Source organism: Myxine glutinosa, chromosome 8 (genome assembly GCF_964187855.1).
Source record: "Myxine glutinosa chromosome 8, kmMyxGlut1.1, whole genome shotgun sequence".
NCBI lineage: Eukaryota > Metazoa > Chordata > Myxini > Myxiniformes > Myxinidae > Myxine > Myxine glutinosa.
In genome coordinates, this window is record NC_136268.1 from 2,761,131 (window position 1) to 2,774,254 (window position 13,124).

At 39.5% G+C, this 13,124-nt stretch overlaps 2 protein-coding genes across 2 annotated transcripts in view; both read left to right on the forward strand.

Moving 5' to 3' along the window:
• LOC137412855 (kinesin-like protein KIF13A) overlaps positions 1-13,124 on the forward strand; it is a 232,334-nt gene that overhangs the window by 122,898 nt on the left and 96,312 nt on the right.
• Positions 1-13,124, forward strand: part of LOC144893208 (uncharacterized) — a 301,836-nt gene that overhangs the window by 61,626 nt on the left and 227,086 nt on the right. The window lies entirely within an intron of this gene.

Consider the following 13,124-nt stretch of genomic DNA (forward strand, 5'->3'; position numbering starts at 1 on the left):
TAACTTCCCAAATTTCTTGTCTAACTCCTCAAAATTATTGTCTAACTTCCCAAATTTCTTGTCTAACTCCTCAAAATTATTGTCTAACTTCCCAAATTTCTTGTCTAACCCCTCACCAGTACCCCTCGCTTCGTCCCTCATTACCCCCATTTGGCCCTCTAATCGCTCACCCTGAGCCCTCATTCCCACAATTTGGTCTCCCATTCGTTCCATAAGGGCCCTCATTTGCAACATAAAAAGGTTCGGATCCACCAGGGGCGCTGCCACGGTCGCGGGCGCGGTGACCAGCGAGGCGCCATTTTGCGCGTCTGCTACCCTCGCTGCTTCGCTCTCCTCACGTCCCTCAATTTGGTCCTGGACCGACCCTGCCTCACTCTCCCCTACCGGACCCCAGCCGTCTTGATCCGCCATAGCGCGACTTGCAAAATTCGAGTTTCGTAAAACAAAACAAATTTCGGCCGCTCCAAATTTTGACCAAATTTTTTTTTTCCTCTATTCGTTTTTTTTTTTTTTCAAAATTTGGTCGGGCCTCGAATCTCACTCCCGACACCAATTGTTACAGACACGACTTTGATGTTAAGGTGGGCCGAGCGGAATGGCCGTCGTGTCCGCACAAATTACCCGACTATACTCGCCGTTGACGAAGTCGCGCTACGCTGGCTCAATAAGAAAAAGAAGACACCCGGCTGGATTACAATCACACAATACGACACCAACGTTTCGATTCTCAAGTATATTCGTACGGAAAAAGGTTAGATTACAGGGGCTAGAGGTATATTACAGGAAGACAGGCACTTAGACACACTCTTATATTAACCCCGGACAGACGACAGACACACGGGACAAAATGCTGACTCACACGGGGGTTGATGAAAAGGAAAGGCAGGTCGCGATGGCTCAAGGTGCACTCTTGGCTCAAGGCAGAATCGACTCGGTCCGGTCCAGAGATGCGGGGAGGTATCGTCGCGCTGGGGGTGGCGGTGGCTTCTCTCTCCAGTCTCCAAGCTGAGGCGCATCTGACGTCACGTCCGGCAAGCGGCTGCGTATATCCGGCGGGGAGTGACACGCCCTCGGCTCGTTAGCTCCGCCTCGTGGAATCGGCACGTTGCTTCTCATTGGGTGCGTGCGGGGGGGGTTACTGGCTCCGCCCCTGACGAGGAGCTGACAGCCAGCCCCTTCGGGGTAACCCCGTGGAGCGCATGGTCTGGAGCTAATCGAGCCGGTGTGAGGACGCATCCTCCCCCGCTCCGCCGCCATCTCCTCTGTTGTTGTTGTAATTGTTGTTGTAGTTGTTGTTATTGTTGTTGTTTGGGGAAGAAGATGGGAGGAGGTATGGGAAAGGTCCTAAACTCACTACTGATGCCATATAATCACATTCTGGTGCAACGAAGAGTCATAATTAATGGAGACGAGGCCTTAACTGACATAGAATAAGAATAACTAGGAAGATGTCCGAAAGTTGTCTACGTGTGGTGCGGTGGACCTGGGCACGACATTTAATGGGGGAATAAGGGGAAGGTCGGCTCTACTGATTGTTATTTACATGCAATGGGACTAGGGAATGGGGGACTGGGGAAAGTTGGGGAGTATTGGAGAAAATAGGGGAATATTTACAAGCGGATATGGAGGCCAAATTCCATATTCGCAACAATATCATTAAACCCTTATACATTTCCTCAATACAAATAGTCTCTTCCCTTGAAAGAAATGGTGTATTATCATCACAATACTTAACATTCATCTCTCTTATTAATCTTGTAAAGTAATTCATTTTTGGTTCTAATTTAAAAGAGTTATATATATATATATTTTTTTAATTATCATTAATTAAAATTAAATCACAGAAAATACATTGTTTATATGAACCCTCATTATTAAGCCCTATTCTATCACAAGCCGGACAATTCTCTAATTTATCATATGGAGAGTCTGGAAATTCTAAATATCCTTCAGAACTTATCATATTTATATGGTAAATTTTTACTTAAACTAAACGCAAGTTTATTCATTAATAAATACAATGTTTCAAAGCACAAAAGACAAATTTCAATCAATCTCTACTTCGGTGAAAGATATAGAAAAATATGTCAAAGATGTTAAATTGAACAAAGATAAATATGGAAATTTTTGGGTAAAACCAGTTATGGAAAATAACATGAGTCCCTCTATTTTATTTAAAGGAAGAGCTCTAACTATACCTGGAAAGACATCCATTAAAGTAAATCTAACAAAAGTTTCTCCTCTACTCCTGGCAATTTATTCAAAGCTTGAAAAAGTGATTGACCACGATACTTTGAAAAAGAATGATAAGACCATCAACAATACTCGTGGAGAAATTTGTATTTACTTTAATAATCCAAAGGGTGTAGATCTAAGTAAAATGAATGATGTTAATATTTCTGGTGAAATGTCATTTCGTTCTATGATAGTTAGAGATTATTTAAAGATAACTTTTGATATTAAAAATGTAGAGATTGAATCCGTTAATGAAAGAAAGTATATTGGTATAGATGGAAAGGTTTTTTCTGCTAATTAAATATGAGTCATTACAGCAGTGAAGATTTTACTATTTCATTGAACTCGGACGATAGTGATGATAGTATTTCATTGAACTCGGACGATGGTGATGATAGTATTTCATTGAACACAGATGATAGTTATGATACTAATAGTTTGTGCTCAAATGATAGTTATGAGAGTAGCTTTATTGATGACTCTGAGTATGATTCTGAGTATTCATGTGATAGTTATGACTTAGATGATTCTGAGTGAAAAAGTGTTTTAGTTTAAGCACAGCGATATATATAAAACGGAGCTGTAAAGCTCAAAAGTGTTTTATTTTAAGCACAGCGATATATATAAAACGGAGCTGTAAAGCTCAAAAGTGTTTTATTTTAAGCACAGTGATATCTATCTATAATTCCATTAATCTCTGTGTGTATGTGTGTATGTGTGTATGTGTGTATGTGTGTATGTGTGTTTGTATGTTTGTCTGTGACCGCTGTTTCTCGACAACCACGGGTCCGATATACTTTAAACTTGCCAGGTATATTGCTGGGGACCCGAGGATGTGCCTTTTCAAGGTTTCATATTAATCGGACAAGTACTTACAGAGCTATGGCGATTTAGCCGTTCGCCGTTCGCTTTGGCGTTGCGAATGGACCAAACCATTTCATGTAAATAGAGGGGGGGGGGGTTCTGTGGTCGTTGCGAATGGACCAAACCATTTCATGTAAATAGAGGGGGGGGGATTGTCACTGTACTCGCAAGTCGTTCGCCGTTCGCTTTGGCGTTGCGAATGGACCAAACCATTTCATGTAAATAGAGGGGGGGGATATAATTTTAGATATATATATAGTACGGGCATATATATAGTACGGGCATGCCCTAGTATATAAAACACCACGTTTTCTCACGCTATAAATATGGTTTATTGTGATACTTGCGAGAAGGAAGTAAAATATTATAAACAACATATTCTCACCGCAAAACATACATACAACATTCTTAACAAACATTCCCCTCTTCCACCTAAAACAAAACATTGTAAGGTCTGTAAAACAACCATCCTCAAGAAGGGGTTTAAAGCCCATCTTAAAACTAACAAACACTTGTCAAAATTGTTTACTATTAAAAACTCTGATGGTGCATTCAAAGGACATATTAAAATAAGAGTCTTTAACTTCAAACCTCCTGAACCAGAGTCTATAGTTGATGCTGTAGAAATAGTTAAACCTGCTGTTCAAACGTTGATTGAAAAAACACTAAAAGAAATGAAACCACTTAAATTTTATATGGGAGTAAAATTAGAAATGACAAAGGACGAAGGAGTTATAGATACACCATACATGAGAACTGAGCCACACTTTATATCTTCATATCAAGATTTTAAAACATCAGGAGTCTATGATGAACTTATTAAACAAGAGCAAGATGTGGATAATTCAATCGTAGGAAGTGGATTCAATATAGGAAAAATTATTTACATAGACATTCATATTCTTAAATCAGATCCTCTAAAAGCTTCTTCTTACATTGATTTACCCAGTGTTATCAAAAATAGAAAAGCAGTTATCAATATCAAAAATAAAGACAATAAATGTTTTCTCTGGTCTATTCTAGCACACTTACATCCTCCACATTTTCATGATGAAAGAGTATCTCATTATAAAAAATATTAGAATACATTAAATACGAAAGATCTAAAGTTTCCGATGACTTTAAATGATATTCCTAAATTTGAAAAGTTGAATAATTTATCAGTTAATGTTTATGGTCTAACAGAAACAAACAACATTCAGGTTTTAAAGCTTTCTGACAATTGTAAACAAACTCATATTAATCTTCTATATTTTAATTCAGACGAAAATTCACATTATACATACATCAAAGATATTACAAAATTAATAAAACCACAAGTATGTAAAAGAACAACTAAAATATATATTTGTATGCGTTGTCTTAACTTCTTCCATACACAAGAAAGATTAGATAAACATTCAAATTATTGTGGTGAACATAAATCAACGGTAATCAACATGCCTAAAAAAGACTCAAAGATCACATTCAAAGATGAAAAGAAAACAATAAAACATCCATTTGTTATATATGCTGATTTTGAAAGTATTTTAGAAAAAATTGATACTGCTTCTCCAGATCCAAAAGAATCATACACAAATAAATATCAAAAACATACTCCTTGTGGTTTTTGTTATTATATCAAATCATCCGTGGGTGATAAATATAACAAGTTAGAGATGTATAGAGGCTCAAATACCCCAGAGGAGTTTGTGAAACGACTAGAAAAAGACTGTGTTCGATTAACCAAGATAATGAGAGAAACCAATAAACCAATGTCCTCAACAAGTAAAGAAAAAAGGGAATTTATAAAAAACAATGTCTGTCATATTTGTGAGGAGAAAATTGGTAAAGGTCTAAAGGTTAGAGACCATTGTCATCTCACTGGTAAATATAGAGGTCCGGCTCATCAAAGTTGTAATATTAATTATCAACTCCCCTCTTTCATTCCTGTCTTTCTTCATAACAACGCTCATTATGATACACATCTATTTATCAAGGAACTCTCAAAGACTTCTGGAAGTATCTCAGCAATTCCAAACACGGATTAGAAATACATTTCATTCACAAAAACAGTTCACACATCTCCTATTACTCATATCAGATTTCTTGATACATTTAAATTCATGGCAAGTCCATTGGCTAACTTGGTTCAAAATCTAAAAGAGTTTCCATGTCTTTCAGAGTATTTTTTAGATAAAGATTTTCTAACACAAAAGGGAATTTACCCCTATGACTATATGGACTCATTTGAGAGATTCAATGAAACACAACTTCCTTTAAAAGAAAATTTCTATAACAAATTAAATAATAGTCATATATCTGATAAAGATTATGTACACGCACAAAATGTTTGGAAAAAATATAACATTAAGAATCTTGGTGAGTATCACGATTTGTACCTCAAAACTGATGTGCTTTTGTTGGCTGATGTGTTTGAGGCTTTCAGAACAATCTGTCATTCTGGATATGGATTGGATCCTGCTCACTATTACACTGCTCCTGGATTGGCTTGGAGCGCGATGTTAAAAATGACAAAACAAGCTTTGGATTTGATAACCGATGTTGATATGCTTTTGATGATTGAAAAGGCAAAGAGAGGAGGAATTTCACAAGTCTGTTCAAAGAGATATGCTAAAGCAAATAACAAGTACATTCCAAATTATGATCCATCGGTAGAGAGCTCCTACTTGATGTATTATGATGCGAACAACCTGTATGGCTGGGCAATGTCTCAGGCTCTTCCTTATGGAAAACTTAGATGGGTAAAGGAAAAAGATTACAAAAAGGTTTTACAAGATGTATGTATCTCTACACAAAAAGAATTGGATGATTCAAAGGTTGGTTATTATTTTGAGGTCGATTTGAAATATCCAGAGGAACTTCATAACCTACACAAAGATCTCCCATTTGCTTGTGAAAAGGAAAGTCCAAAGAAGGAGTGGTTAAGTGATTATCAACAATCATTTAATATAGGTGAATCAACAGAAAAATTACTTACTACATTATATAACAAGAAAAATTATGTTCTACACCAAAGAAATTTGCGACAATATTTATCAAAAGGTCTAAGAGTAGAGAAGATCCATAGGGTTCTAAAGTTCAATCAAAGTCATTGGTTGAAGGGGTACATTGATTTTAATACACAAAGAAGAACAGAGTCAAAAACAGATTTTGAGAAAGACTTTTATAAATTGATGAATAATGCGGTCTTTGGTAAGACCATGGAAAATGTGAGAAAAAGACAAAATATCAGACTATCAACATCTTGGAAACAAGCATCAAAATTAATTAGTAGACTGAGTTTTACTAGAGCTGAGGTCTTTACTGAGAACTTTTGTGCGATCCATTTGATTAAAGAGAGTATTGAAATGAACAAACCTATTTATATTGGAACATCAATTCTTGATTTATCAAAGTCATTAATGTATGATTACTTTTATAATAACTTGAGGAAGAAATATCAAAATGATGTTAATCTACTTTATATGGATACAGATAGTTTTATTTTGCAAATTAATACTGATGATGTTTATTCAGACATGAAAAAGGACATTAATATCTATGACACTAGTAATTACAGTCCAGAGAGTGAGTTGTTCTCTTCTAAAAATAAAAAGGTGATTGGAAAGTTTAAGGATGAATTAGGAGGAAATGTAATGAGTGAATTTGTGGGATTGAGGTCTAAGGCTTATGCTTATAAATACATTGTGAATAACGTTGAAAAAACTGATAAGAAGTTAAAAGGCATAAAGAAAAATGTCATTAAAGAAACAATAAACTTTAATGATTATTATAACTGTTTAACAACAAAGAAAGAAGAGTTTCGAAAGATTAATGGAATAAGAAGTTATAAACATCAATTATATTCAGAAGAGATAAATAAGAAAGCATTGGGGGCTTTTGATGATAAGAGGTTTATTTTAGAAAATGGAATTGATAGTCTCCCTTATGGTTATATAAGTATATAAGTGATAAGATATATATAAGTGATAAGATATATATAAGTGATAAGATATACATAAGTGATAAGATATATATAAGTGATAAGATATATATAAGCGATAAGTTAAAAAGGGGGGGTTGGGGATTTTAACGGGCTACCGCCGCCTTTTTTACTATCTATCTATAATTCCAGTAATCTCTGTGTGTGTGTGTGTTTGTCTGTGTGTTTGTCTGTGTGTCTGTGACCGCTGTTTCTCGACAACCACGGGTCCGATATACTTGAAACTTGCCAGGTATATTGCTGGGGACCCGAGGATGTGCCTTTTCAAGGTTTCATATTAATCGGAGAAGTAGTTACCGAGCTATGGCGATTTCTTTACCAAACTCCGCAAGCCGTTCGCTTTGGACCAAACCATTTCATGTAAATAGAGGGGGGTGGGGGGGGATTGTCACCGTACTCGCAAGCCGTTCGCTTTGGCTTTGCGAATGGACCAAACCATTTCATGTAAATAGAGGGGGGGGGGATTGTCACCGTACTCGCAAGCCGTTCGCTTTGGCTTTGCGAATGGACCAAACCATTTCATGTAAATAGAGGGGGGGGATATAATTTTAGATATATATATAGTACGGGCATGCCCTAGTTATATAAATGATAGAACCAAGTACCAACCAGACTAAAGAGTGGAGGTGTAATCAACCTTGGTATATAAATGGTAAACATAACGAATGTGAAAAATATCAAATAGGTATAATTGAAAAGACAACTGGTAAAACAATTTACAAAACAAATAAGAGAATTAATTTAAATACCGGTGAATTGGGTAAAAAAGATGGAAATATTTTTGAGTGGACGGAAAACTTTCATGGTTGTCAGGAAAATATATACTTTAATTTTAAAATGGTATGTGGCACTGGAGGCGCTCAAACAAGAACATTGAGGGAGGTTTACCATTTTATCTTAGCTCAGTTAAAATATCTTGATGAAGAACCAAACTCAAACATATTTTTTGTTAATGTATTAGACGGTGAGGAGAGTTGTATGAGAATTAAATTATTTCCCACACATAAACAAATATTTGTAGGGTCGTTGTTTGAGTGGGTCAAAGATGATTCACCAGATGATATTAAGAGTAAAAGGTTAAAAGGTCCATAAGGTCAGAAGGATCACAGGTTCACACAGAAGGACCATTGTTTAAGTGGTCTAATGAATAAGGATAACATGTCAAAAGGTTAGAAGGTTCGTAAAGAACAGGGTGAGAGAAATAGAGGTGTTTAGGGGCAATGAGGGAGGGGAAAAATTAACATGTAAGTCAATGGGAAAATGAGAGTGTCCCAGAAGCAACATATATACACTACTTACATATGGTAACATATCAGATACAGCTTCGAGGTGCAGGGACCAGTTTTCCCATACGCTCGGCTTTGATGAATTTTCTTAAGATCTTCACCATATCCATATACTGTAACCACAGTTTCGCTGTTCGGTCTTTGGTCAATGATTCTGTCTGTGTTTGAAAGACTTTGCTGATCTTGTCAAGGATTGGATCACTTGCTACATCGTTGGAAGATCGTGTGCCTTTCATCAACGCATCATACAGGGTCCTTGCTTTACTCACATCTGGATGAATCACATCATCATCGGCCAAGCCACTCATTGCATCTTCATCCCGAACTGGCAAGTCTTCTGCAGTTCTGTATTGTGTTCCTCCAAGAGGATCAGACAGGAGGAGTGCATTCAGGACAGCATCCAGGAGGATGTGTGCCCGTACAGCCCTGGAAATTGCTTTTCCTGTTAGGATGTGATCCACTGCATTTGGTGCGTATATGAGTTCTAGCAGCTCCTTCAACCCAGAACCACCCATGAGGTGCCCTATGCTGCCAAGGAAGCTCATTTCCATATGAAAGGCACCTAGCCTTACCACAATACGTCGCATGGGGCTTCCATCTGGCTCCGAGAGAATGATCGACAATGCCTTCCACCATAGTGGCTGATCAAAGGTGATGATGGTAGGTACATCATGTTGTTTAGCATGTTGCGCAATGTAGTTGAGAGTGGAGTAGATGCATGTAGTGTCGCTCGAGCTCAAATCAATCATTGGGAGAAACAGGACAGACGATTTTGAATGCTGGACACCACGATGTAAGAGTTGCATCATCCCGGACCATGCAGGTCTTGGTATCTTGAACAGCAGTGACGTCTTCCACAGTACATCAAGGTTGGCTCTCAAGGTTGGGATCATGGGCTCTCATGATAGGCACGCTCCCATAAGTCAAGGTTGCAAGTGCCTGGTCGTCAGCTCTATGGTACTGTATCTGGATTCTTCCAGTTGTTTCTATGTCGCTGGCAGTGACCTGAGCTCTAGGAATCGGATGTCCTTGTGTTGTTCCAGGGGTAATAATGGCTATTATCCCCATGCCATGGAAGGTGTTGTGTCCGTCTAAGGTTCTAATGTTGTGGTTGACGTTGTCAGCTGCATATTGAACAAATTCTCCCTTGTGGTTGGGTATGTCCGTACCCTGGTATACAGCTGCATTTTGGTTGAAACGTGTGACTTCCTTGTATGAGCTGCAGTACCCATGTGCATGCAGTGAATCAATAAGGAAACGAGAGGCGAAATGGTGCTGCAGCTGCACCCCTAGTGCAATTTGCAGTGGAGCAATCAGGACACGTGGTCGTGCAGCTTGCATTATAGCCTGACCAATTGAAGCTATCTTCAGCTCTACATCTTTTGCCTTCAAGATCTTTCCAAGAAAAATCTTCAGAGTATCAGGAAGAAAGTTGAGGCTGGCGTCTTTGAACTCAAAGTCTTCCGATGCTGGGTATGTTTCATTCCCTGTTTCCACTTGCTTTATGTCATCCAGTATGAATTTAGCGGCAGCTTCCAGGATTATTTTCTTCTGAATCATAGGATCCTTAGACTGGTTTGCATGAAACTCCAAAAGTACACTGTCAGCTGTTTGCCTCATCGTTGCAACATTCGATTTGCCATTAACTGTTGTGACAATGACTCTGTCGCCAAAGTGTTCAATCAGTCTGTCTTTCATATATCTTTGAGAATAGGACTCGGCATTTGAGTCAGCAAGATACTCGGCCATTTTGTCCACCAGATCAGAGATTGTGTTTTGTTCGTCGTCATTTTCCTCAAGGAATTCAGTCACCTTTATAAATGCCTGACATCTGTCATCCAGAGCAGGACGACCGCCTTCGTGTGGTGATTTGTATCGTCTACCCAATTTCTGTTTCTTCTGTACTGTTTCATTATGTACAAAATTCAGAGGGATCAGTTTCCCTGTCCGGAAATTTGAACTGCATACCTGGTGATACACGGCATCTGCCGCTGGAAGGTCACACACAATGAGCAGTCGAGCCCGAACAGTATCGGCCATGCATCGTTCCTTGTTGAGCACTTTTGCAGAAGACTATCTTTACATTCTGTAAATGTGATAGAGTGGACATCTCCTTGTTGTTTCCTGTTATCAAAGTTCACCTTTGTACCACAGAAGAGGCAATCTGCTTTGAAGTTGAAGGCTTCCTCTGCTGATCGGAGCGATACACTTGGGCCTGGTCTGTGTGTATCTCTGATACTCTGTGCTACCTTTATTGGATTGCAGTATACACGTCGGCATTCTTGATGAACAACTTGACCTGGAACAGTCTGTATTGGGTCACTGCGCTGGTCACTAACAACATTAATAGTCCGACTTCCCTTTTCACGAAGTGTCACTACTGGATTATCGTTGTTGGTGGATTCATTGCAGAACACACACGAATTTGGCCGCCATTCTTCAGGGTTGGATTACCTGCAAATATAGAAAAGTTGAATATACTATTACTGTATGTTATTGCCAATAGACCTAAACATACTAAATACATGTCATTGATGGGATTAAAAACTAAGATATATATGGTTCACAAACAAATAATGATGTACCGTCGCTTGCTGTGGAGTGAGCAGTCTTTGTAAAACGGGGTGTGGTTAAATAAGACACTAAAACAGTAAAAACTTCACTTATATATACAATATTGTACAGTATGATATCCTTTATTTATTATATCGTGCTAGTGATTAGGTCCAGTGTATAAAATAAGCAATAGAAGTTCAGAGAGCGACAATAAATCATAGCATGCGGCATATGTACGTCTTTTAACATGGGGCTAAATGGAGAAAACTTGATTGCATTATTTGAGAGTCACCCCATATTTTTAGACCTTTATACTTTTAGTATGTTATAAAGGTACCTTGAGGGTAATCAATACTAATGAGATCGGTAGTGTTGCAGTTTTTTCCCCGTCAAATGCTAAATGGCTTGGACTAATGGACAACTTCTCACCATCAACTGTTCTTCTGTCGTATTCGGCATGTGACTGCTAGTTTGCATCATCACAAGTGAGTGTGACTCTGCAGCTGATTCCAGTGCCCCCTTGTAGGTTTTTTCTTTTTCTTTTTTTTCTTTGTTTTTGAAAGATGGAGGCTCGTGTAAGAGCTAACATTAATTGCAAAAAGACAAACTGACACATAAAACGTAAGATAAAGGGAGCGGGAGACAAGATGGGGAGAGAGGGAAGCACACAAGTACAACATTTGAGAACAGGGACATCGGGAGATCTGTGGGATGTAGAGGGCTTGAGGGGATGAGGCATGGGAAAGCGGGGGGGGGGGGGAGGGGGGTGGAGGGGGGTTGGTGGGAGAGGTATAAAATACATGGACACTGCAAGGACTTTCAGGAAAAAAGTCGGAATTTCAAAAAAGTGGATCTGGGGTGAATTACAGAAAAAGCACAGGGCCCAGAACACTGCCTTGGCGAACTCCAGCCTGAACAGGAAGGGGAGATGAGAGAAACCCATTCAGGGCCACACGTTGACTACGACCAGAGAGGAAGTCCACAAGCCATGCGTGCAGATTTCCATGGATACCATAAGAGGAAAGTTTGGTGAGCAGAGCGGGGTGCCAGACCGTATCGAAGGCACGTACTACCCCCGCTAATTCACCCCAGATCCACTTTTTTGAAATTCCAACTTCTTTCCTGGAAGTCCTTGCAGTGTCCATATGTTTTATACCTCTCCCACCTCCCCCCAAGCCCTCTCCCTCCCACAGTTCTCTCGATGTCCCTGCTCTCAAATGTTGTGTTTGTGTCCTTCCCCCTCTCTCCCCATCTTGTCTACCGCTCCCCTTATTTTGTGTTTTATGTGTCGGTTTGACTTTTTGTGTGATTAATGTTAGCTCTTTCACGAGCCTCGATCTTGTATAGAAAAAAAGTAAAAAAAATTAAATTAACGGGGGTAGAAAAGATCAAGGTTTTGGATGGGGGAAGACGAGAGATGGTGGTGAACAGCTGTTTTGAAGACCTGGAGGGAGGAGTGGGATTGAAGAGAGTGAGGGAGTTTGTTCCAGAGGCGGGAGAAAAGGGGAATGAAAGAGTGATGGTGAGCAGAGAGTCTTGATTTTGGCAGTTTAACCATAAGAGGGTTGCAGGCAGATCTTGTGCGACCTGTAGGAATATTTGGGGGACAGAGCCCAGAGAGAGCTGGGGGGGGCAAGGCCGGAGAGGAGTCGGCAGAAGATAGAAAGACCACCAACCTGCCTGCGGTGAGTGAGTGAGTGAAAGGCCCTCGGAGTTAGCTTCATCGCGGGAGATTAGTTAGAGCAATAATTTCTGGAAATTGGAAAAAGGATGCTCATGATAAATCACCTTCTCCATATCAAAAGACACAATGGGATCTTTCAGCTTCACTGGCTCGTGCTGGCAGACAGGTCACCTGATGTAACGGTCCACACGAGGGACGGCACAATTTGCGCTGCAATTATCCTGCTTGCAAAGCATCAAGCTGAGAGTCGAACCCAGACTAGACAGGTAAAAGGTAAGTGCACAACCCCCATACCACCCTGTCATGGCAGCGAGCGTCAGCTGCGCCAAGTCTATTCTTTGGAGCTTTGGGACAAGAAGAGCACCATGCAGAAATGAGGGTTTAGCTTCACAAAATTTGAAGAGAAACACATCAACCTTCCACCAATGAGGCCTCCACAACTGTCAGCTTGCACGTCCGGAAGGCTCGAAGTACTTTAAACAGCAATGGCTAGGTCTTGTCAAATGAATTGGAA